General features: G+C 51.2%; 45 non-coding genes across 45 annotated transcripts; all 45 read right to left on the minus strand.

The window, feature by feature from the left end:
* Positions 1–30: 30 nt before the first annotated feature.
* LOC141032518 (5S ribosomal RNA) lies at positions 31–149 on the minus strand. The gene has a single exon (XR_012194514.1). It is a non-coding gene; the product is annotated as a 5S ribosomal RNA (ribosomal RNA).
* A 302-nt stretch (positions 150–451) lies between these two features.
* On the minus strand, positions 452–570 carry LOC141032213 (5S ribosomal RNA). The gene has a single exon (XR_012194215.1). It is a non-coding gene; the product is annotated as a 5S ribosomal RNA (ribosomal RNA).
* A 302-nt stretch (positions 571–872) lies between these two features.
* On the minus strand, positions 873–991 carry LOC141032214 (5S ribosomal RNA). Its single transcript, XR_012194216.1, has one exon. It is a non-coding gene; the product is annotated as a 5S ribosomal RNA (ribosomal RNA).
* Positions 992–1,293: 302 nt separating this feature from the next.
* LOC141032215 (5S ribosomal RNA) lies at positions 1,294–1,412 on the minus strand. The gene has a single exon (XR_012194217.1). It is a non-coding gene; the product is annotated as a 5S ribosomal RNA (ribosomal RNA).
* Positions 1,413–1,714: 302 nt separating this feature from the next.
* Positions 1,715–1,833, minus strand: LOC141032216 (5S ribosomal RNA). The gene has a single exon (XR_012194218.1). It is a non-coding gene; the product is annotated as a 5S ribosomal RNA (ribosomal RNA).
* Positions 1,834–2,135: 302 nt separating this feature from the next.
* LOC141032217 (5S ribosomal RNA) lies at positions 2,136–2,254 on the minus strand. The gene has a single exon (XR_012194219.1). It is a non-coding gene; the product is annotated as a 5S ribosomal RNA (ribosomal RNA).
* A 302-nt stretch (positions 2,255–2,556) lies between these two features.
* Positions 2,557–2,675, minus strand: LOC141032218 (5S ribosomal RNA). Its single transcript, XR_012194220.1, has one exon. It is a non-coding gene; the product is annotated as a 5S ribosomal RNA (ribosomal RNA).
* Positions 2,676–2,977: 302 nt separating this feature from the next.
* Positions 2,978–3,096, minus strand: LOC141032220 (5S ribosomal RNA). The gene has a single exon (XR_012194222.1). It is a non-coding gene; the product is annotated as a 5S ribosomal RNA (ribosomal RNA).
* A 302-nt stretch (positions 3,097–3,398) lies between these two features.
* LOC141032221 (5S ribosomal RNA) lies at positions 3,399–3,517 on the minus strand. The gene has a single exon (XR_012194223.1). It is a non-coding gene; the product is annotated as a 5S ribosomal RNA (ribosomal RNA).
* A 302-nt stretch (positions 3,518–3,819) lies between these two features.
* On the minus strand, positions 3,820–3,938 carry LOC141032222 (5S ribosomal RNA). The gene has a single exon (XR_012194224.1). It is a non-coding gene; the product is annotated as a 5S ribosomal RNA (ribosomal RNA).
* A 302-nt stretch (positions 3,939–4,240) lies between these two features.
* LOC141032223 (5S ribosomal RNA) lies at positions 4,241–4,359 on the minus strand. Its single transcript, XR_012194225.1, has one exon. It is a non-coding gene; the product is annotated as a 5S ribosomal RNA (ribosomal RNA).
* A 266-nt stretch (positions 4,360–4,625) lies between these two features.
* LOC141032224 (5S ribosomal RNA) lies at positions 4,626–4,744 on the minus strand. Its single transcript, XR_012194226.1, has one exon. It is a non-coding gene; the product is annotated as a 5S ribosomal RNA (ribosomal RNA).
* Positions 4,745–5,046: 302 nt separating this feature from the next.
* On the minus strand, positions 5,047–5,165 carry LOC141032225 (5S ribosomal RNA). Its single transcript, XR_012194227.1, has one exon. It is a non-coding gene; the product is annotated as a 5S ribosomal RNA (ribosomal RNA).
* Positions 5,166–5,467: 302 nt separating this feature from the next.
* LOC141032226 (5S ribosomal RNA) lies at positions 5,468–5,586 on the minus strand. Its single transcript, XR_012194228.1, has one exon. It is a non-coding gene; the product is annotated as a 5S ribosomal RNA (ribosomal RNA).
* Positions 5,587–5,888: 302 nt separating this feature from the next.
* Positions 5,889–6,007, minus strand: LOC141032227 (5S ribosomal RNA). The gene has a single exon (XR_012194229.1). It is a non-coding gene; the product is annotated as a 5S ribosomal RNA (ribosomal RNA).
* A 302-nt stretch (positions 6,008–6,309) lies between these two features.
* Positions 6,310–6,428, minus strand: LOC141032228 (5S ribosomal RNA). Its single transcript, XR_012194230.1, has one exon. It is a non-coding gene; the product is annotated as a 5S ribosomal RNA (ribosomal RNA).
* Positions 6,429–6,730: 302 nt separating this feature from the next.
* LOC141032229 (5S ribosomal RNA) lies at positions 6,731–6,849 on the minus strand. Its single transcript, XR_012194231.1, has one exon. It is a non-coding gene; the product is annotated as a 5S ribosomal RNA (ribosomal RNA).
* Positions 6,850–7,151: 302 nt separating this feature from the next.
* On the minus strand, positions 7,152–7,270 carry LOC141032231 (5S ribosomal RNA). Its single transcript, XR_012194233.1, has one exon. It is a non-coding gene; the product is annotated as a 5S ribosomal RNA (ribosomal RNA).
* Positions 7,271–7,572: 302 nt separating this feature from the next.
* Positions 7,573–7,691, minus strand: LOC141032232 (5S ribosomal RNA). The gene has a single exon (XR_012194234.1). It is a non-coding gene; the product is annotated as a 5S ribosomal RNA (ribosomal RNA).
* Positions 7,692–7,993: 302 nt separating this feature from the next.
* LOC141032233 (5S ribosomal RNA) lies at positions 7,994–8,112 on the minus strand. The gene has a single exon (XR_012194235.1). It is a non-coding gene; the product is annotated as a 5S ribosomal RNA (ribosomal RNA).
* A 302-nt stretch (positions 8,113–8,414) lies between these two features.
* Positions 8,415–8,533, minus strand: LOC141032234 (5S ribosomal RNA). The gene has a single exon (XR_012194236.1). It is a non-coding gene; the product is annotated as a 5S ribosomal RNA (ribosomal RNA).
* A 302-nt stretch (positions 8,534–8,835) lies between these two features.
* On the minus strand, positions 8,836–8,954 carry LOC141032235 (5S ribosomal RNA). Its single transcript, XR_012194237.1, has one exon. It is a non-coding gene; the product is annotated as a 5S ribosomal RNA (ribosomal RNA).
* Positions 8,955–9,256: 302 nt separating this feature from the next.
* LOC141032236 (5S ribosomal RNA) lies at positions 9,257–9,375 on the minus strand. Its single transcript, XR_012194238.1, has one exon. It is a non-coding gene; the product is annotated as a 5S ribosomal RNA (ribosomal RNA).
* A 302-nt stretch (positions 9,376–9,677) lies between these two features.
* LOC141032237 (5S ribosomal RNA) lies at positions 9,678–9,796 on the minus strand. Its single transcript, XR_012194239.1, has one exon. It is a non-coding gene; the product is annotated as a 5S ribosomal RNA (ribosomal RNA).
* Positions 9,797–10,098: 302 nt separating this feature from the next.
* On the minus strand, positions 10,099–10,217 carry LOC141032238 (5S ribosomal RNA). Its single transcript, XR_012194240.1, has one exon. It is a non-coding gene; the product is annotated as a 5S ribosomal RNA (ribosomal RNA).
* Positions 10,218–10,519: 302 nt separating this feature from the next.
* Positions 10,520–10,638, minus strand: LOC141032239 (5S ribosomal RNA). Its single transcript, XR_012194241.1, has one exon. It is a non-coding gene; the product is annotated as a 5S ribosomal RNA (ribosomal RNA).
* A 302-nt stretch (positions 10,639–10,940) lies between these two features.
* On the minus strand, positions 10,941–11,059 carry LOC141032240 (5S ribosomal RNA). The gene has a single exon (XR_012194242.1). It is a non-coding gene; the product is annotated as a 5S ribosomal RNA (ribosomal RNA).
* Positions 11,060–11,361: 302 nt separating this feature from the next.
* Positions 11,362–11,480, minus strand: LOC141032242 (5S ribosomal RNA). Its single transcript, XR_012194244.1, has one exon. It is a non-coding gene; the product is annotated as a 5S ribosomal RNA (ribosomal RNA).
* Positions 11,481–11,782: 302 nt separating this feature from the next.
* LOC141032243 (5S ribosomal RNA) lies at positions 11,783–11,901 on the minus strand. The gene has a single exon (XR_012194245.1). It is a non-coding gene; the product is annotated as a 5S ribosomal RNA (ribosomal RNA).
* Positions 11,902–12,203: 302 nt separating this feature from the next.
* On the minus strand, positions 12,204–12,322 carry LOC141032244 (5S ribosomal RNA). Its single transcript, XR_012194246.1, has one exon. It is a non-coding gene; the product is annotated as a 5S ribosomal RNA (ribosomal RNA).
* Positions 12,323–12,624: 302 nt separating this feature from the next.
* Positions 12,625–12,743, minus strand: LOC141032245 (5S ribosomal RNA). The gene has a single exon (XR_012194247.1). It is a non-coding gene; the product is annotated as a 5S ribosomal RNA (ribosomal RNA).
* Positions 12,744–13,045: 302 nt separating this feature from the next.
* On the minus strand, positions 13,046–13,164 carry LOC141032246 (5S ribosomal RNA). Its single transcript, XR_012194248.1, has one exon. It is a non-coding gene; the product is annotated as a 5S ribosomal RNA (ribosomal RNA).
* A 302-nt stretch (positions 13,165–13,466) lies between these two features.
* LOC141032247 (5S ribosomal RNA) lies at positions 13,467–13,585 on the minus strand. Its single transcript, XR_012194249.1, has one exon. It is a non-coding gene; the product is annotated as a 5S ribosomal RNA (ribosomal RNA).
* A 302-nt stretch (positions 13,586–13,887) lies between these two features.
* LOC141032248 (5S ribosomal RNA) lies at positions 13,888–14,006 on the minus strand. Its single transcript, XR_012194250.1, has one exon. It is a non-coding gene; the product is annotated as a 5S ribosomal RNA (ribosomal RNA).
* Positions 14,007–14,308: 302 nt separating this feature from the next.
* On the minus strand, positions 14,309–14,427 carry LOC141032020 (5S ribosomal RNA). The gene has a single exon (XR_012194029.1). It is a non-coding gene; the product is annotated as a 5S ribosomal RNA (ribosomal RNA).
* Positions 14,428–14,729: 302 nt separating this feature from the next.
* LOC141032249 (5S ribosomal RNA) lies at positions 14,730–14,848 on the minus strand. The gene has a single exon (XR_012194251.1). It is a non-coding gene; the product is annotated as a 5S ribosomal RNA (ribosomal RNA).
* A 302-nt stretch (positions 14,849–15,150) lies between these two features.
* Positions 15,151–15,269, minus strand: LOC141032250 (5S ribosomal RNA). Its single transcript, XR_012194252.1, has one exon. It is a non-coding gene; the product is annotated as a 5S ribosomal RNA (ribosomal RNA).
* A 302-nt stretch (positions 15,270–15,571) lies between these two features.
* LOC141032251 (5S ribosomal RNA) lies at positions 15,572–15,690 on the minus strand. Its single transcript, XR_012194253.1, has one exon. It is a non-coding gene; the product is annotated as a 5S ribosomal RNA (ribosomal RNA).
* A 302-nt stretch (positions 15,691–15,992) lies between these two features.
* Positions 15,993–16,111, minus strand: LOC141032253 (5S ribosomal RNA). The gene has a single exon (XR_012194255.1). It is a non-coding gene; the product is annotated as a 5S ribosomal RNA (ribosomal RNA).
* A 302-nt stretch (positions 16,112–16,413) lies between these two features.
* LOC141032254 (5S ribosomal RNA) lies at positions 16,414–16,532 on the minus strand. The gene has a single exon (XR_012194256.1). It is a non-coding gene; the product is annotated as a 5S ribosomal RNA (ribosomal RNA).
* Positions 16,533–16,834: 302 nt separating this feature from the next.
* LOC141032255 (5S ribosomal RNA) lies at positions 16,835–16,953 on the minus strand. Its single transcript, XR_012194257.1, has one exon. It is a non-coding gene; the product is annotated as a 5S ribosomal RNA (ribosomal RNA).
* Positions 16,954–17,112: 159 nt separating this feature from the next.
* On the minus strand, positions 17,113–17,231 carry LOC141032256 (5S ribosomal RNA). Its single transcript, XR_012194258.1, has one exon. It is a non-coding gene; the product is annotated as a 5S ribosomal RNA (ribosomal RNA).
* A 302-nt stretch (positions 17,232–17,533) lies between these two features.
* On the minus strand, positions 17,534–17,652 carry LOC141032257 (5S ribosomal RNA). Its single transcript, XR_012194259.1, has one exon. It is a non-coding gene; the product is annotated as a 5S ribosomal RNA (ribosomal RNA).
* A 302-nt stretch (positions 17,653–17,954) lies between these two features.
* On the minus strand, positions 17,955–18,073 carry LOC141032259 (5S ribosomal RNA). Its single transcript, XR_012194261.1, has one exon. It is a non-coding gene; the product is annotated as a 5S ribosomal RNA (ribosomal RNA).
* Positions 18,074–18,375: 302 nt separating this feature from the next.
* LOC141032260 (5S ribosomal RNA) lies at positions 18,376–18,494 on the minus strand. Its single transcript, XR_012194262.1, has one exon. It is a non-coding gene; the product is annotated as a 5S ribosomal RNA (ribosomal RNA).
* Between the last annotated feature and the right edge of the window lie 177 nt (positions 18,495–18,671).

The raw sequence follows: 18,671 nt of genomic DNA on the forward strand, positions 1-18,671 counted from the left end.
TTTGCACGCGGTGCAAAACAAATTAAAAAGGGAATGCAACACGAGGACTTCCCAGGAGGTCAACCATCCTAGTACTACTCTCGCCCAAGCACGCTTAACTTCGGAGTTCTGATGGGATCCGGTGCTTTAGTGCTGGTATGATCGCATCCGACATGTTACCCCCGTCTTCGTCCCTTATGCTTGCCCCTCCCAGCTCCACTACACACACGATTGCACATTCCTTTGGCCGCTCCCGCTCAACTACGGAGACGAGTTTTACCACGGTTCAACCGCACCAGTGCCTATTTACCATGGTTTCGACCCCTTTCAGAACACGCTTGCCGCCGCTAGACGCGTGAATAATGAGCAGCGAGCTAAAACTTACCGTAAACGTGCAAAATAATAAAACGTGCTAAACATACGTCGCGCTCGTGCGTTTTGTTTTGCACGCGGTGCAAAACAAATTAAAAAGGGAATGCAACACGAGGACTTCCCAGGAGGTCACCCATCCTAGTACTACTCTCGCCCAAGCACGCTTAACTTCGGAGTTCTGATGGGATCCGGTGCTTTAGTGCTGGTATGATCGCATCCGACATGTTACCCCCGTCTTCGTCCCTTATGCTTGCCCCTCCCAGCTCCACTACACACACGATTGCACATTCCTTTGGCCGCTCCCGCTCAACTACGGAGACGAGTTTTACCACGGTTCAACCGCACCAGTGCCTATTTACCATGGTTTCGACCCCTTTCAGAACACGCTTGCCGCCGCTAGACGCGTGAATAATGAGCAGCGAGCTAAAACTTACCGTAAACGTGCAAAATAATAAAACGTGCTAAACATACGTCGCGCTCGTGCGTTTTGTTTTGCACGCGGTGCAAAACAAATTAAAAAGGGAATGCAACACGAGGACTTCCCAGGAGGTCACCCATCCTAGTACTACTCTCGCCCAAGCACGCTTAACTTCGGAGTTCTGATGGGATCCGGTGCTTTAGTGCTGGTATGATCGCATCCGACATGTTACCCCCGTCTTCGTCCCTTATGCTTGCCCCTCCCAGCTCCACTACACACACGATTGCACATTCCTTTGGCCGCTCCCGCTCAACTACGGAGACGAGTTTTACCACGGTTCAACCGCACCAGTGCCTATTTACCATGGTTTCGACCCCTTTCAGAACACGCTTGCCGCCGCTAGACGCGTGAATAATGAGCAGCGAGCTAAAACTTACCGTAAACGTGCAAAATAATAAAACGTGCTAAACATACGTCGCGCTCGTGCGTTTTGTTTTGCACGCGGTGCAAAACAAATTAAAAAGGGAATGCAACACGAGGACTTCCCAGGAGGTCACCCATCCTAGTACTACTCTCGCCCAAGCACGCTTAACTTCGGAGTTCTGATGGGATCCGGTGCTTTAGTGCTGGTATGATCGCATCCGACATGTTACCCCCGTCTTCGTCCCTTATGCTTGCCCCTCCCAGCTCCACTACACACACGATTGCACATTCCTTTGGCCGCTCCCGCTCAACTACGGAGACGAGTTTTACCACGGTTCAACCGCACCAGTGCCTATTTACCATGGTTTCGACCCCTTTCAGAACACGCTTGCCGCCGCTAGACGCGTGAATAATGAGCAGCGAGCTAAAACTTACCGTAAACGTGCAAAATAATAAAACGTGCTAAACATACGTCGCGCTCGTGCGTTTTGTTTTGCACGCGGTGCAAAACAAATTAAAAAGGGAATGCAACACGAGGACTTCCCAGGAGGTCACCCATCCTAGTACTACTCTCGCCCAAGCACGCTTAACTTCGGAGTTCTGATGGGATCCGGTGCTTTAGTGCTGGTATGATCGCATCCGACATGTTACCCCCGTCTTCGTCCCTTATGCTTGCCCCTCCCAGCTCCACTACACACGCGATTGCACATTCCTTTGGCCGCTCCCGCTCAACTACGGAGACGAGTTTTACCACGGTTCAACCGCACCAGTGCCTATTTACCATGGTTTCGACCCCTTTCAGAACACGCTTGCCGCCGCTAGACGCGTGAATAATGAGCAGCGAGCTAAAACTTACCGTAAACGTGCAAAATAATAAAACGTGCTAAACATACGTCGCGCTCGTGCGTTTTGTTTTGCACGCGGTGCAAAACAAATTAAAAAGGGAATGCAACACGAGGACTTCCCAGGAGGTCACCCATCCTAGTACTACTCTCGCCCAAGCACGCTTAACTTCGGAGTTCTGATGGGATCCGGTGCTTTAGTGCTGGTATGATCGCATCCGACATGTTACCCCCGTCTTCGTCCCTTATGCTTGCCCCTCCCAGCTCCACTACACACACGATTGCACATTCCTTTGGCCGCTCCCGCTCAACTACGGAGACGAGTTTTACCACGGTTCAACCGCACCAGTGCCTATTTACCATGGTTTCGACCCCTTTCAGAACACGCTTGCCGCCGCTAGACGCGTGAATAATGAGCAGCGAGCTAAAACTTACCGTAAACGTGCAAAATATTAAAACGTGCTAAACATACGTCGCGCTCGTGCGTTTTGTTTTGCACGCGGTGCAAAACAAATTAAAAAGGGAATGCAACACGAGGACTTCCCAGGAGGTCACCCATCCTAGTACTACTCTCGCCCAAGCACGCTTAACTTCGGAGTTCTGATGGGATCCGGTGCTTTAGTGCTGGTATGATCGCATCCGGCATGTTACCCCCGTCTTCGTCCCTTATGCTTGCCCCTCCCAGCTCCACTACACACACGATTGCACATTCCTTTGGCCGCTCCCGCTCAACTACGGAGACGAGTTTTACCACGGTTCAACCGCACCAGTGCCTATTTACCATGGTTTCGACCCCTTTCAGAACACGCTTGCCGCCGCTAGACGCGTGAATAATGAGCAGCGAGCTAAAACTTACCGTAAACGTGCAAAATAATAAAACGTGCTAAACATACGTCGCGCTCGTGCGTTTTGTTTTGCACGCGGTGCAAAACAAATTAAAAAGGGAATGCAACACGAGGACTTCCCAGGAGGTCACCCATCCTAGTACTACTCTCGCCCAAGCACGCTTAACTTCGGAGTTCTGATGGGATCCGGTGCTTTAGTGCTGGTATGATCGCATCCGACATGTTACCCCCGTCTTCGTCCCTTATGCTTGCCCCTCCCAGCTCCACTACACACGCGATTGCACATTCCTTTGGCCGCTCCCGCTCAACTACGGAGACGAGTTTTACCACGGTTCAACCGCACCAGTGCCTATTTACCATGGTTTCGACCCCTTTCAGAACACGCTTGCCGCCGCTAGACGCGTGAATAATGAGCAGCGAGCTAAAACTTACCGTAAACGTGCAAAATAATAAAACGTGCTAAACATACGTCGCGCTCGTGCGTTTTGTTTTGCACGCGGTGCAAAACAAATTAAAAAGGGAATGCAACACGAGGACTTCCCAGGAGGTCACCCATCCTAGTACTACTCTCGCCCAAGCACGCTTAACTTCGGAGTTCTGATGGGATCCGGTGCTTTAGTGCTGGTATGATCGCATCCGACATGTTACCCCCGTCTTCGTCCCTTATGCTTGCCCCTCCCAGCTCCACTACACACACGATTGCACATTCCTTTGGCCGCTCCCGCTCAACTACGGAGACGAGTTTTACCACGGTTCAACCGCACCAGTGCCTATTTACCATGGTTTCGACCCCTTTCAGAACACGCTTGCCGCCGCTAGACGCGTGAATAATGAGCAGCGAGCTAAAACTTACCGTAAACGTGCAAAATATTAAAACGTGCTAAACATACGTCGCGCTCGTGCGTTTTGTTTTGCACGCGGTGCAAAACAAATTAAAAAGGGAATGCAACACGAGGACTTCCCAGGAGGTCACCCATCCTAGTACTACTCTCGCCCAAGCACGCTTAACTTCGGAGTTCTGATGGGATCCGGTGCTTTAGTGCTGGTATGATCGCATCCGGCATGTTACCCCCGTCTTCGTCCCTTATGCTTGCCCCTCCCAGCTCCACTACACACACGATTGCACATTCCTTTGGCCGCTCCCGCTCAACTACGGAGACGAGTTTTACCACGGTTCAACCGCACCAGTGCCTATTTACCATGGTTTCGACCCCTTTCAGAACACGCTTGCCGCCGCTAGACGCGTGAATAATGAGCAGCGAGCTAAAACTTACCGTAAACGTGCAAAATAATAAAACGTGCTAAACATACGTCGCGCTCGTGCGTTTTGTTTTGCACGCGGTGCAAAACAAATTAAAAAGGGAATGCAACACGAGGACTTCCCAGGAGGTCACCCATCCTAGTACTACTCTCGCCCAAGCACGCTTAACTTCGGAGTTCTGATGGGATCCGGTGCTTTAGTGCTGGTATGATCGCATCCGGCATGTTACCCCCGTCTTCGTCCCTTATGCTTGCCCCTCCCAGCTCCACTACACACACGATTGCACATTCCTTTGGCCGCTCCCGCTCAACTACGGAGACGAGTTTTACCACGGTTCAACCGCACCAGTGCCTATTTACCATGGTTTCGACCCCTTTCAGAACACGCTTGCCGCCGCTAGACGCGTGAATAATGAGCAGCGAGCTAAAACTTACCGTCGCGCTCGTGCGTTTTGTTTTGCACGCGGTGCAAAACAAATTAAAAAGGGAATGCAACACGAGGACTTCCCAGGAGGTCACCCATCCTAGTACTACTCTCGCCCAAGCACGCTTAACTTCGGAGTTCTGATGGGATCCGGTGCTTTAGTGCTGGTATGATCGCATCCGACATGTTACCCCCGTCTTCGTCCCTTATGCTTGCCCCTCCCAGCTCCACTACACACACGATTGCACATTCCTTTGGCCGCTCCCGCTCAACTACGGAGACGAGTTTTACCACGGTTCAACCGCACCAGTGCCTATTTACCATGGTTTCGACCCCTTTCAGAACACGCTTGCCGCCGCTAGACGCGTGAATAATGAGCAGCGAGCTAAAACTTACCGTAAACGTGCAAAATAATAAAACGTGCTAAACATACGTCGCGCTCGTGCGTTTTGTTTTGCACGCGGTGCAAAACAAATTAAAAAGGGAATGCAACACGAGGACTTCCCAGGAGGTCACCCATCCTAGTACTACTCTCGCCCAAGCACGCTTAACTTCGGAGTTCTGATGGGATCCGGTGCTTTAGTGCTGGTATGATCGCATCCGACATGTTACCCCCGTCTTCGTCCCTTATGCTTGCCCCTCCCAGCTCCACTACACACACGATTGCACATTCCTTTGGCCGCTCCCGCTCAACTACGGAGACGAGTTTTACCACGGTTCAACCGCACCAGTGCCTATTTACCATGGTTTCGACCCCTTTCAGAACACGCTTGCCGCCGCTAGACGCGTGAATAATGAGCAGCGAGCTAAAACTTACCGTAAACGTGCAAAATAATAAAACGTGCTAAACATACGTCGCGCTCGTGCGTTTTGTTTTGCACGCGGTGCAAAACAAATTAAAAAGGGAATGCAACACGAGGACTTCCCAGGAGGTCACCCATCCTAGTACTACTCTCGCCCAAGCACGCTTAACTTCGGAGTTCTGATGGGATCCGGTGCTTTAGTGCTGGTATGATCGCATCCGACATGTTACCCCCGTCTTCGTCCCTTATGCTTGCCCCTCCCAGCTCCACTACACACACGATTGCACATTCCTTTGGCCGCTCCCGCTCAACTACGGAGACGAGTTTTACCACGGTTCAACCGCACCAGTGCCTATTTACCATGGTTTCGACCCCTTTCAGAACACGCTTGCCGCCGCTAGACGCGTGAATAATGAGCAGCGAGCTAAAACTTACCGTAAACGTGCAAAATAATAAAACGTGCTAAACATACGTCGCGCTCGTGCGTTTTGTTTTGCACGCGGTGCAAAACAAATTAAAAAGGGAATGCAACACGAGGACTTCCCAGGAGGTCACCCATCCTAGTACTACTCTCGCCCAAGCACGCTTAACTTCGGAGTTCTGATGGGATCCGGTGCTTTAGTGCTGGTATGATCGCATCCGACATGTTACCCCCGTCTTCGTCCCTTATGCTTGCCCCTCCCAGCTCCACTACACACACGATTGCACATTCCTTTGGCCGCTCCCGCTCAACTACGGAGACGAGTTTTACCACGGTTCAACCGCACCAGTGCCTATTTACCATGGTTTCGACCCCTTTCAGAACACGCTTGCCGCCGCTAGACGCGTGAATAATGAGCAGCGAGCTAAAACTTACCGTAAACGTGCAAAATAATAAAACGTGCTAAACATACGTCGCGCTCGTGCGTTTTGTTTTGCACGCGGTGCAAAACAAATTAAAAAGGGAATGCAACACGAGGACTTCCCAGGAGGTCACCCATCCTAGTACTACTCTCGCCCAAGCACGCTTAACTTCGGAGTTCTGATGGGATCCGGTGCTTTAGTGCTGGTATGATCGCATCCGACATGTTACCCCCGTCTTCGTCCCTTATGCTTGCCCCTCCCAGCTCCACTACACACACGATTGCACATTCCTTTGGCCGCTCCCGCTCAACTACGGAGACGAGTTTTACCACGGTTCAACCGCACCAGTGCCTATTTACCATGGTTTCGACCCCTTTCAGAACACGCTTGCCGCCGCTAGACGCGTGAATAATGAGCAGCGAGCTAAAACTTACCGTAAACGTGCAAAATAATAAAACGTGCTAAACATACGTCGCGCTCGTGCGTTTTGTTTTGCACGCGGTGCAAAACAAATTAAAAAGGGAATGCAACACGAGGACTTCCCAGGAGGTCACCCATCCTAGTACTACTCTCGCCCAAGCACGCTTAACTTCGGAGTTCTGATGGGATCCGGTGCTTTAGTGCTGGTATGATCGCATCCGACATGTTACCCCCGTCTTCGTCCCTTATGCTTGCCCCTCCCAGCTCCACTACACACACGATTGCACATTCCTTTGGCCGCTCCCGCTCAACTACGGAGACGAGTTTTACCACGGTTCAACCGCACCAGTGCCTATTTACCATGGTTTCGACCCCTTTCAGAACACGCTTGCCGCCGCTAGACGCGTGAATAATGAGCAGCGAGCTAAAACTTACCGTAAACGTGCAAAATAATAAAACGTGCTAAACATACGTCGCGCTCGTGCGTTTTGTTTTGCACGCGGTGCAAAACAAATTAAAAAGGGAATGCAACACGAGGACTTCCCAGGAGGTCACCCATCCTAGTACTACTCTCGCCCAAGCACGCTTAACTTCGGAGTTCTGATGGGATCCGGTGCTTTAGTGCTGGTATGATCGCATCCGACATGTTACCCCCGTCTTCGTCCCTTATGCTTGCCCCTCCCAGCTCCACTACACACACGATTGCACATTCCTTTGGCCGCTCCCGCTCAACTACGGAGACGAGTTTTACCACGGTTCAACCGCACCAGTGCCTATTTACCATGGTTTCGACCCCTTTCAGAACACGCTTGCCGCCGCTAGACGCGTGAATAATGAGCAGCGAGCTAAAACTTACCGTAAACGTGCAAAATAATAAAACGTGCTAAACATACGTCGCGCTCGTGCGTTTTGTTTTGCACGCGGTGCAAAACAAATTAAAAAGGGAATGCAACACGAGGACTTCCCAGGAGGTCACCCATCCTAGTACTACTCTCGCCCAAGCACGCTTAACTTCGGAGTTCTGATGGGATCCGGTGCTTTAGTGCTGGTATGATCGCATCCGACATGTTACCCCCGTCTTCGTCCCTTATGCTTGCCCCTCCCAGCTCCACTACACACACGATTGCACATTCCTTTGGCCGCTCCCGCTCAACTACGGAGACGAGTTTTACCACGGTTCAACCGCACCAGTGCCTATTTACCATGGTTTCGACCCCTTTCAGAACACGCTTGCCGCCGCTAGACGCGTGAATAATGAGCAGCGAGCTAAAACTTACCGTAAACGTGCAAAATAATAAAACGTGCTAAACATACGTCGCGCTCGTGCGTTTTGTTTTGCACGCGGTGCAAAACAAATTAAAAAGGGAATGCAACACGAGGACTTCCCAGGAGGTCACCCATCCTAGTACTACTCTCGCCCAAGCACGCTTAACTTCGGAGTTCTGATGGGATCCGGTGCTTTAGTGCTGGTATGATCGCATCCGACATGTTACCCCCGTCTTCGTCCCTTATGCTTGCCCCTCCCAGCTCCACTACACACACGATTGCACATTCCTTTGGCCGCTCCCGCTCAACTACGGAGACGAGTTTTACCACGGTTCAACCGCACCAGTGCCTATTTACCATGGTTTCGACCCCTTTCAGAACACGCTTGCCGCCGCTAGACGCGTGAATAATGAGCAGCGAGCTAAAACTTACCGTAAACGTGCAAAATAATAAAACGTGCTAAACATACGTCGCGCTCGTGCGTTTTGTTTTGCACGCGGTGCAAAACAAATTAAAAAGGGAATGCAACACGAGGACTTCCCAGGAGGTCACCCATCCTAGTACTACTCTCGCCCAAGCACGCTTAACTTCGGAGTTCTGATGGGATCCGGTGCTTTAGTGCTGGTATGATCGCATCCGACATGTTACCCCCGTCTTCGTCCCTTATGCTTGCCCCTCCCAGCTCCACTACACACACGATTGCACATTCCTTTGGCCGCTCCCGCTCAACTACGGAGACGAGTTTTACCACGGTTCAACCGCACCAGTGCCTATTTACCATGGTTTCGACCCCTTTCAGAACACGCTTGCCGCCGCTAGACGCGTGAATAATGAGCAGCGAGCTAAAACTTACCGTAAACGTGCAAAATAATAAAACGTGCTAAACATACGTCGCGCTCGTGCGTTTTGTTTTGCACGCGGTGCAAAACAAATTAAAAAGGGAATGCAACACGAGGACTTCCCAGGAGGTCACCCATCCTAGTACTACTCTCGCCCAAGCACGCTTAACTTCGGAGTTCTGATGGGATCCGGTGCTTTAGTGCTGGTATGATCGCATCCGACATGTTACCCCCGTCTTCGTCCCTTATGCTTGCCCCTCCCAGCTCCACTACACACACGATTGCACATTCCTTTGGCCGCTCCCGCTCAACTACGGAGACGAGTTTTACCACGGTTCAACCGCACCAGTGCCTATTTACCATGGTTTCGACCCCTTTCAGAACACGCTTGCCGCCGCTAGACGCGTGAATAATGAGCAGCGAGCTAAAACTTACCGTAAACGTGCAAAATAATAAAACGTGCTAAACATACGTCGCGCTCGTGCGTTTTGTTTTGCACGCGGTGCAAAACAAATTAAAAAGGGAATGCAACACGAGGACTTCCCAGGAGGTCACCCATCCTAGTACTACTCTCGCCCAAGCACGCTTAACTTCGGAGTTCTGATGGGATCCGGTGCTTTAGTGCTGGTATGATCGCATCCGACATGTTACCCCCGTCTTCGTCCCTTATGCTTGCCCCTCCCAGCTCCACTACACACACGATTGCACATTCCTTTGGCCGCTCCCGCTCAACTACGGAGACGAGTTTTACCACGGTTCAACCGCACCAGTGCCTATTTACCATGGTTTCGACCCCTTTCAGAACACGCTTGCCGCCGCTAGACGCGTGAATAATGAGCAGCGAGCTAAAACTTACCGTAAACGTGCAAAATAATAAAACGTGCTAAACATACGTCGCGCTCGTGCGTTTTGTTTTGCACGCGGTGCAAAACAAATTAAAAAGGGAATGCAACACGAGGACTTCCCAGGAGGTCACCCATCCTAGTACTACTCTCGCCCAAGCACGCTTAACTTCGGAGTTCTGATGGGATCCGGTGCTTTAGTGCTGGTATGATCGCATCCGACATGTTACCCCCGTCTTCGTCCCTTATGCTTGCCCCTCCCAGCTCCACTACACACACGATTGCACATTCCTTTGGCCGCTCCCGCTCAACTACGGAGACGAGTTTTACCACGGTTCAACCGCACCAGTGCCTATTTACCATGGTTTCGACCCCTTTCAGAACACGCTTGCCGCCGCTAGACGCGTGAATAATGAGCAGCGAGCTAAAACTTACCGTAAACGTGCAAAATAATAAAACGTGCTAAACATACGTCGCGCTCGTGCGTTTTGTTTTGCACGCGGTGCAAAACAAATTAAAAAGGGAATGCAACACGAGGACTTCCCAGGAGGTCACCCATCCTAGTACTACTCTCGCCCAAGCACGCTTAACTTCGGAGTTCTGATGGGATCCGGTGCTTTAGTGCTGGTATGATCGCATCCGACATGTTACCCCCGTCTTCGTCCCTTATGCTTGCCCCTCCCAGCTCCACTACACACACGATTGCACATTCCTTTGGCCGCTCCCGCTCAACTACGGAGACGAGTTTTACCACGGTTCAACCGCACCAGTGCCTATTTACCATGGTTTCGACCCCTTTCAGAACACGCTTGCCGCCGCTAGACGCGTGAATAATGAGCAGCGAGCTAAAACTTACCGTAAACGTGCAAAATAATAAAACGTGCTAAACATACGTCGCGCTCGTGCGTTTTGTTTTGCACGCGGTGCAAAACAAATTAAAAAGGGAATGCAACACGAGGACTTCCCAGGAGGTCACCCATCCTAGTACTACTCTCGCCCAAGCACGCTTAACTTCGGAGTTCTGATGGGATCCGGTGCTTTAGTGCTGGTATGATCGCATCCGACATGTTACCCCCGTCTTCGTCCCTTATGCTTGCCCCTCCCAGCTCCACTACACACACGATTGCACATTCCTTTGGCCGCTCCCGCTCAACTACGGAGACGAGTTTTACCACGGTTCAACCGCACCAGTGCCTATTTACCATGGTTTCGACCCCTTTCAGAACACGCTTGCCGCCGCTAGACGCGTGAATAATGAGCAGCGAGCTAAAACTTACCGTAAACGTGCAAAATAATAAAACGTGCTAAACATACGTCGCGCTCGTGCGTTTTGTTTTGCACGCGGTGCAAAACAAATTAAAAAGGGAATGCAACACGAGGACTTCCCAGGAGGTCACCCATCCTAGTACTACTCTCGCCCAAGCACGCTTAACTTCGGAGTTCTGATGGGATCCGGTGCTTTAGTGCTGGTATGATCGCATCCGACATGTTACCCCCGTCTTCGTCCCTTATGCTTGCCCCTCCCAGCTCCACTACACACACGATTGCACATTCCTTTGGCCGCTCCCGCTCAACTACGGAGACGAGTTTTACCACGGTTCAACCGCACCAGTGCCTATTTACCATGGTTTCGACCCCTTTCAGAACACGCTTGCCGCCGCTAGACGCGTGAATAATGAGCAGCGAGCTAAAACTTACCGTAAACGTGCAAAATAATAAAACGTGCTAAACATACGTCGCGCTCGTGCGTTTTGTTTTGCACGCGGTGCAAAACAAATTAAAAAGGGAATGCAACACGAGGACTTCCCAGGAGGTCACCCATCCTAGTACTACTCTCGCCCAAGCACGCTTAACTTCGGAGTTCTGATGGGATCCGGTGCTTTAGTGCTGGTATGATCGCATCCGACATGTTACCCCCGTCTTCGTCCCTTATGCTTGCCCCTCCCAGCTCCACTACACACACGATTGCACATTCCTTTGGCCGCTCCCGCTCAACTACGGAGACGAGTTTTACCACGGTTCAACCGCACCAGTGCCTATTTACCATGGTTTCGACCCCTTTCAGAACACGCTTGCCGCCGCTAGACGCGTGAATAATGAGCAGCGAGCTAAAACTTACCGTAAACGTGCAAAATAATAAAACGTGCTAAACATACGTCGCGCTCGTGCGTTTTGTTTTGCACGCGGTGCAAAACAAATTAAAAAGGGAATGCAACACGAGGACTTCCCAGGAGGTCACCCATCCTAGTACTACTCTCGCCCAAGCACGCTTAACTTCGGAGTTCTGATGGGATCCGGTGCTTTAGTGCTGGTATGATCGCATCCGACATGTTACCCCCGTCTTCGTCCCTTATGCTTGCCCCTCCCAGCTCCACTACACACACGATTGCACATTCCTTTGGCCGCTCCCGCTCAACTACGGAGACGAGTTTTACCACGGTTCAACCGCACCAGTGCCTATTTACCATGGTTTCGACCCCTTTCAGAACACGCTTGCCGCCGCTAGACGCGTGAATAATGAGCAGCGAGCTAAAACTTACCGTAAACGTGCAAAATAATAAAACGTGCTAAACATACGTCGCGCTCGTGCGTTTTGTTTTGCACGCGGTGCAAAACAAATTAAAAAGGGAATGCAACACGAGGACTTCCCAGGAGGTCACCCATCCTAGTACTACTCTCGCCCAAGCACGCTTAACTTCGGAGTTCTGATGGGATCCGGTGCTTTAGTGCTGGTATGATCGCATCCGACATGTTACCCCCGTCTTCGTCCCTTATGCTTGCCCCTCCCAGCTCCACTACACACACGATTGCACATTCCTTTGGCCGCTCCCGCTCAACTACGGAGACGAGTTTTACCACGGTTCAACCGCACCAGTGCCTATTTACCATGGTTTCGACCCCTTTCAGAACACGCTTGCCGCCGCTAGACGCGTGAATAATGAGCAGCGAGCTAAAACTTACCGTAAACGTGCAAAATAATAAAACGTGCTAAACATACGTCGCGCTCGTGCGTTTTGTTTTGCACGCGGTGCAAAACAAATTAAAAAGGGAATGCAACACGAGGACTTCCCAGGAGGTCACCCATCCTAGTACTACTCTCGCCCAAGCACGCTTAACTTCGGAGTTCTGATGGGATCCGGTGCTTTAGTGCTGGTATGATCGCATCCGACATGTTACCCCCGTCTTCGTCCCTTATGCTTGCCCCTCCCAGCTCCACTACACACACGATTGCACATTCCTTTGGCCGCTCCCGCTCAACTACGGAGACGAGTTTTACCACGGTTCAACCGCACCAGTGCCTATTTACCATGGTTTCGACCCCTTTCAGAACACGCTTGCCGCCGCTAGACGCGTGAATAATGAGCAGCGAGCTAAAACTTACCGTAAACGTGCAAAATAATAAAACGTGCTAAACATACGTCGCGCTCGTGCGTTTTGTTTTGCACGCGGTGCAAAACAAATTAAAAAGGGAATGCAACACGAGGACTTCCCAGGAGGTCACCCATCCTAGTACTACTCTCGCCCAAGCACGCTTAACTTCGGAGTTCTGATGGGATCCGGTGCTTTAGTGCTGGTATGATCGCATCCGACATGTTACCCCCGTCTTCGTCCCTTATGCTTGCCCCTCCCAGCTCCACTACACACACGATTGCACATTCCTTTGGCCGCTCCCGCTCAACTACGGAGACGAGTTTTACCACGGTTCAACCGCACCAGTGCCTATTTACCATGGTTTCGACCCCTTTCAGAACACGCTTGCCGCCGCTAGACGCGTGAATAATGAGCAGCGAGCTAAAACTTACCGTAAACGTGCAAAATAATAAAACGTGCTAAACATACGTCGCGCTCGTGCGTTTTGTTTTGCACGCGGTGCAAAACAAATTAAAAAGGGAATGCAACACGAGGACTTCCCAGGAGGTCACCCATCCTAGTACTACTCTCGCCCAAGCACGCTTAACTTCGGAGTTCTGATGGGATCCGGTGCTTTAGTGCTGGTATGATCGCATCCGACATGTTACCCCCGTCTTCGTCCCTTATGCTTGCCCCTCCCAGCTCCACTACACACACGATTGCACATTCCTTTGGCCGCTCCCGCTCAACTACGGAGACGAGTTTTACCACGGTTCAACCGCACCAGTGCCTATTTACCATGGTTTCGACCCCTTTCAGAACACGCTTGCCGCCGCTAGACGCGTGAATAATGAGCAGCGAGCTAAAACTTACCGTAAACGTGCAAAATAATAAAACGTGCTAAACATACGTCGCGCTCGTGCGTTTTGTTTTGCACGCGGTGCAAAACAAATTAAAAAGGGAATGCAACACGAGGACTTCCCAGGAGGTCACCCATCCTAGTACTACTCTCGCCCAAGCACGCTTAACTTCGGAGTTCTGATGGGATCCGGTGCTTTAGTGCTGGTATGATCGCATCCGACATGTTACCCCCGTCTTCGTCCCTTATGCTTGCCCCTCCCAGCTCCACTACACACACGATTGCACATTCCTTTGGCCGCTCCCGCTCAACTACGGAGACGAGTTTTACCACGGTTCAACCGCACCAGTGCCTATTTACCATGGTTTCGACCCCTTTCAGAACACGCTTGCCGCCGCTAGACGCGTGAATAATGAGCAGCGAGCTAAAACTTACCGTAAACGTGCAAAATAATAAAACGTGCTAAACATACGTCGCGCTCGTGCGTTTTGTTTTGCACGCGGTGCAAAACAAATTAAAAAGGGAATGCAACACGATGACTTCCCAGGAGGTCACCCATCCTAGTACTACTCTCGCCCAAGCACGCTTAACTTCGGAGTTCTGATGGGATCCGGTGCTTTAGTGCTGGTATGATCGCATCCGACATGTTACCCCCGTCTTCGTCCCTTATGCTTGCCCCTCCCAGCTCCACTACACACACGATTGCACATTCCTTTGGCCGCTCCCGCTCAACTACGGAGACGAGTTTTACCACGGTTCAACCGCACCAGTGCCTATTTACCATGGTTTCGACCCCTTTCAGAACACGCTTGCCGCCGCTAGACGCGTGAATAATGAGCAGCGAGCTAAAACTTACCGTAAACGTGCAAAATAATAAAACGTGCTAAACATACGTCGCGCTCGTGCGTTTTGTTTTGCACGCGGTGCAAAACAAATTAAAAAGGGAATGCAACACGAGGACTTCCCAGGAGGTCACCCATCCTAGTACTACTCTCGCCCAAGCACGCTTAACTTCGGAGTTCTGATGGGATCCGGTGCTTTAGTGCTGGTATGATCGCATCCGACATGTTACCCCCGTCTTCGTCCCTTATGCTTGCCCCTCCCAGCTCCACTACACACACGATTGCACATTCCTTTGGCCGCTCCCGCTCAACTACGGAGACGAGTTTTACCACGGTTCAACCGCACCAGTGCCTATTTACCATGGTTTCGACCCCTTTCAGAACACGCTTGCCGCCGCTAGACGCGTGAATAATGAGCAGCGAGCTAAAACTTACCGTAAACGTGCAAAATAATAAAACGTGCTAAACATACGTCGCGCTCGTGCGTTTTGTTTTGCACGCGGTGCAAAACAAATTAAAAAGGGAATGCAACACGAGGACTTCCCAGGAGGTCACCCATCCTAGTACTACTCTCGCCCAAGCACGCTTAACTTCGGAGTTCTGATGGGATCCGGTGCTTTAGTGCTGGTATGATCGCATCCGACATGTTACCCCCGTCTTCGTCCCTTATGCTTGCCCCTCCCAGCTCCACTACACACACGATTGCACATTCCTTTGGCCGCTCCCGCTCAACTACGGAGACGAGTTTTACCACGGTTCAACCGCACCAGTGCCTATTTACCATGGTTTCGACCCCTTTCAGAACACGCTTGCCGCCGCTAGACGCGTGAATAATGAGCAGCGAGCTAAAACTTACCGTAAACGTGCAAAATAATAAAACGTGCTAAACATACGTCGCGCTCGTGCGTTTTGTTTTGCACGCGGTGCAAAACAAATTAAAAAGGGAATGCAACACGAGGACTTCCCAGGAGGTCACCCATCCTAGTACTACTCTCGCCCAAGCACGCTTAACTTCGGAGTTCTGATGGGATCCGGTGCTTTAGTGCTGGTATGATCGCATCCGACATGTTACCCCCGTCTTCGTCCCTTATGCTTGCCCCTCCCAGCTCCACTACACACACGATTGCACATTCCTTTGGCCGCTCCCGCTCAACTACGGAGACGAGTTTTACCACGGTTCAACCGCACCAGTGCCTATTTACCATGGTTTCGACCCCTTTCAGAACACGCTTGCCGCCGCTAGACGCGTGAATAATGAGCAGCGAGCTAAAACTTACCGTAAACGTGCAAAATAATAAAACGTGCTAAACATACGTCGCGCTCGTGCGTTTTGTTTTGCACGCGGTGCAAAACAAATTAAAAAGGGAATGCAACACGAGGACTTCCCAGGAGGTCACCCATCCTAGTACTACTCTCGCCCAAGCACGCTTAACTTCGGAGTTCTGATGGGATCCGGTGCTTTAGTGCTGGTATGATCGCATCCGACATGTTACCCCCGTCTTCGTCCCTTATGCTTGCCCCTCCCAGCTCCACTACACACACGATTGCACATTCCTTTGGCCGCTCCCGCTCAACTACGGAGACGAGTTTTACCACGGTTCAACCGCACCAGTGCCTATTTACCATGGTTTCGACCCCTTTCAGAACACGCTTGCCGCCGCTAGACGCGTGAATAATGAGCAGCGAGCTAAAACTTACCGTAAACGTGCAAAATAATAAAACGTGCTAAACATACGTCGCGCTCGTGCGTTTTGTTTTGCACGCGGTGCAAAACAAATTAAAAAGGGAATGCAACACGAGGACTTCCCAGGAGGTCACCCATCCTAGTACTACTCTCGCCCAAGCACGCTTAACTTCGGAGTTCTGATGGGATCCGGTGCTTTAGTGCTGGTATGATCGCATCCGACATGTTACCCCCGTCTTCGTCCCTTATGCTTGCCCCTCCCAGCTCCACTACACACACGATTGCACATTCCTTTGGCCGCTCCCGCTCAACTACGGAGACGAGTTTTACCACGGTTCAACCGCACCAGTGCCTATTTACCATGGTTTCGACCCCTTTCAGAACACGCTTGCCGCCGCTAGACGCGTGAATAATGAGCAGCGAGCTAAAACTTACCGTAAACGTGCAAAATAATAAAACGTGCTAAACATACGTCGCGCTCGTGCGTTTTGTTTTGCACGCGGTGCAAAACAAATTAAAAAGGGAATGCAACACGAGGACTTCCCAGGAGGTCACCCATCCTAGTACTACTCTCGCCCAAGCACGCTTAACTTCGGAGTTCTGATGGGATCCGGTGCTTTAGTGCTGGTATGATCGCATCCGACATGTTACCCCCGTCTTCGTCCCTTATGCTTGCCCCTCCCAGCTCCACTACACACACGATTGCACATTCCTTTGGCCGCGCAAAATAATAAAACGTGCTAAACATACGTCGCGCTCGTGCGTTTTGTTTTGCACGCGGTGCAAAACAAATTAAAAAGGGAATGCAACACGAGGACTTCCCAGGAGGTCACCCATCCTAGTACTACTCTCGCCCAAGCACGCTTAACTTCGGAGTTCTGATGGGATCCGGTGCTTTAGTGCTGGTATGATCGCATCCGACATGTTACCCCCGTCTTCGTCCCTTATGCTTGCCCCTCCCAGCTCCACTACACACACGATTGCACATTCCTTTGGCCGCTCCCGCTCAACTACGGAGACGAGTTTTACCACGGTTCAACCGCACCAGTGCCTATTTACCATGGTTTCGACCCCTTTCAGAACACGCTTGCCGCCGCTAGACGCGTGAATAATGAGCAGCGAGCTAAAACTTACCGTAAACGTGCAAAATAATAAAACGTGCTAAACATACGTCGCGCTCGTGCGTTTTGTTTTGCACGCGGTGCAAAACAAATTAAAAAGGGAATGCAACACGAGGACTTCCCAGGAGGTCACCCATCCTAGTACTACTCTCGCCCAAGCACGCTTAACTTCGGAGTTCTGATGGGATCCGGTGCTTTAGTGCTGGTATGATCGCATCCGACATGTTACCCCCGTCTTCGTCCCTTATGCTTGCCCCTCCCAGCTCCACTACACACACGATTGCACATTCCTTTGGCCGCTCCCGCTCAACTACGGAGACGAGTTTTACCACGGTTCAACCGCACCAGTGCCTATTTACCATGGTTTCGACCCCTTTCAGAACACGCTTGCCGCCGCTAGACGCGTGAATAATGAGCAGCGAGCTAAAACTTACCGTAAACGTGCAAAATAATAAAACGTGCTAAACATACGTCGCGCTCGTGCGTTTTGTTTTGCACGCGGTGCAAAACAAATTAAAAAGGGAATGCAACACGAGGACTTCCCAGGAGGTCACCCATCCTAGTACTACTCTCGCCCAAGCACGCTTAACTTCGGAGTTCTGATGGGATCCGGTGCTTTAGTGCTGGTATGATCGCATCCGACATGTTACCCCCGTCTTCGTCCCTTATGCTTGCCCCTCCCAGCTCCACTACACACACGATTGCACATTCCTTTGGCCGCTCCCGCTCAACTACGGAGACGAGTTTTACCACGGTTCAACCGCACCAGTGCCTATTTACCATGGTTTCGACCCCTTTCAGAACACGCTTGCCGCCGCTAGACGCGTGAATAATGAGCAGCGAGCTAAAACTTACCGTAAACGTGCAAAATAATAAAACGTGCTAAACATACGTCGCGCTCGTGCGTTTTGTTTTGCACGCGGTGCAAAACAAATTAAAAAGGGAATGCAACACGAGGACTTCCCAGGAGGTCACCCATCCTAGTACTACTCTCGCCCAAGCACGCTTAACTTCGGAGTTCTGATGGGATCCGGTGCTTTAGTGCTGGTATGATCGCATCCGACATGTTACCCCCGTCTTCGTCCCTTATGCTTGCCCCTCCCAGCTCCACTACACACACGATTGCACATTCCTTTGGCCGCTCCCGCTCAACTACGGAGACGAGTTTTACCACGGTTCAACCGCACCAGTGCCTATTTACCATGGTTTCGACCCCTTTCAGAACACGCTTGCCGCCG

This window comes from Aegilops tauschii, unplaced genomic scaffold (genome assembly GCF_002575655.3).
Source record: "Aegilops tauschii subsp. strangulata cultivar AL8/78 unplaced genomic scaffold, Aet v6.0 ptg000574l_obj, whole genome shotgun sequence".
NCBI classification, from domain to species: domain Eukaryota; kingdom Viridiplantae; phylum Streptophyta; class Magnoliopsida; order Poales; family Poaceae; genus Aegilops; species Aegilops tauschii.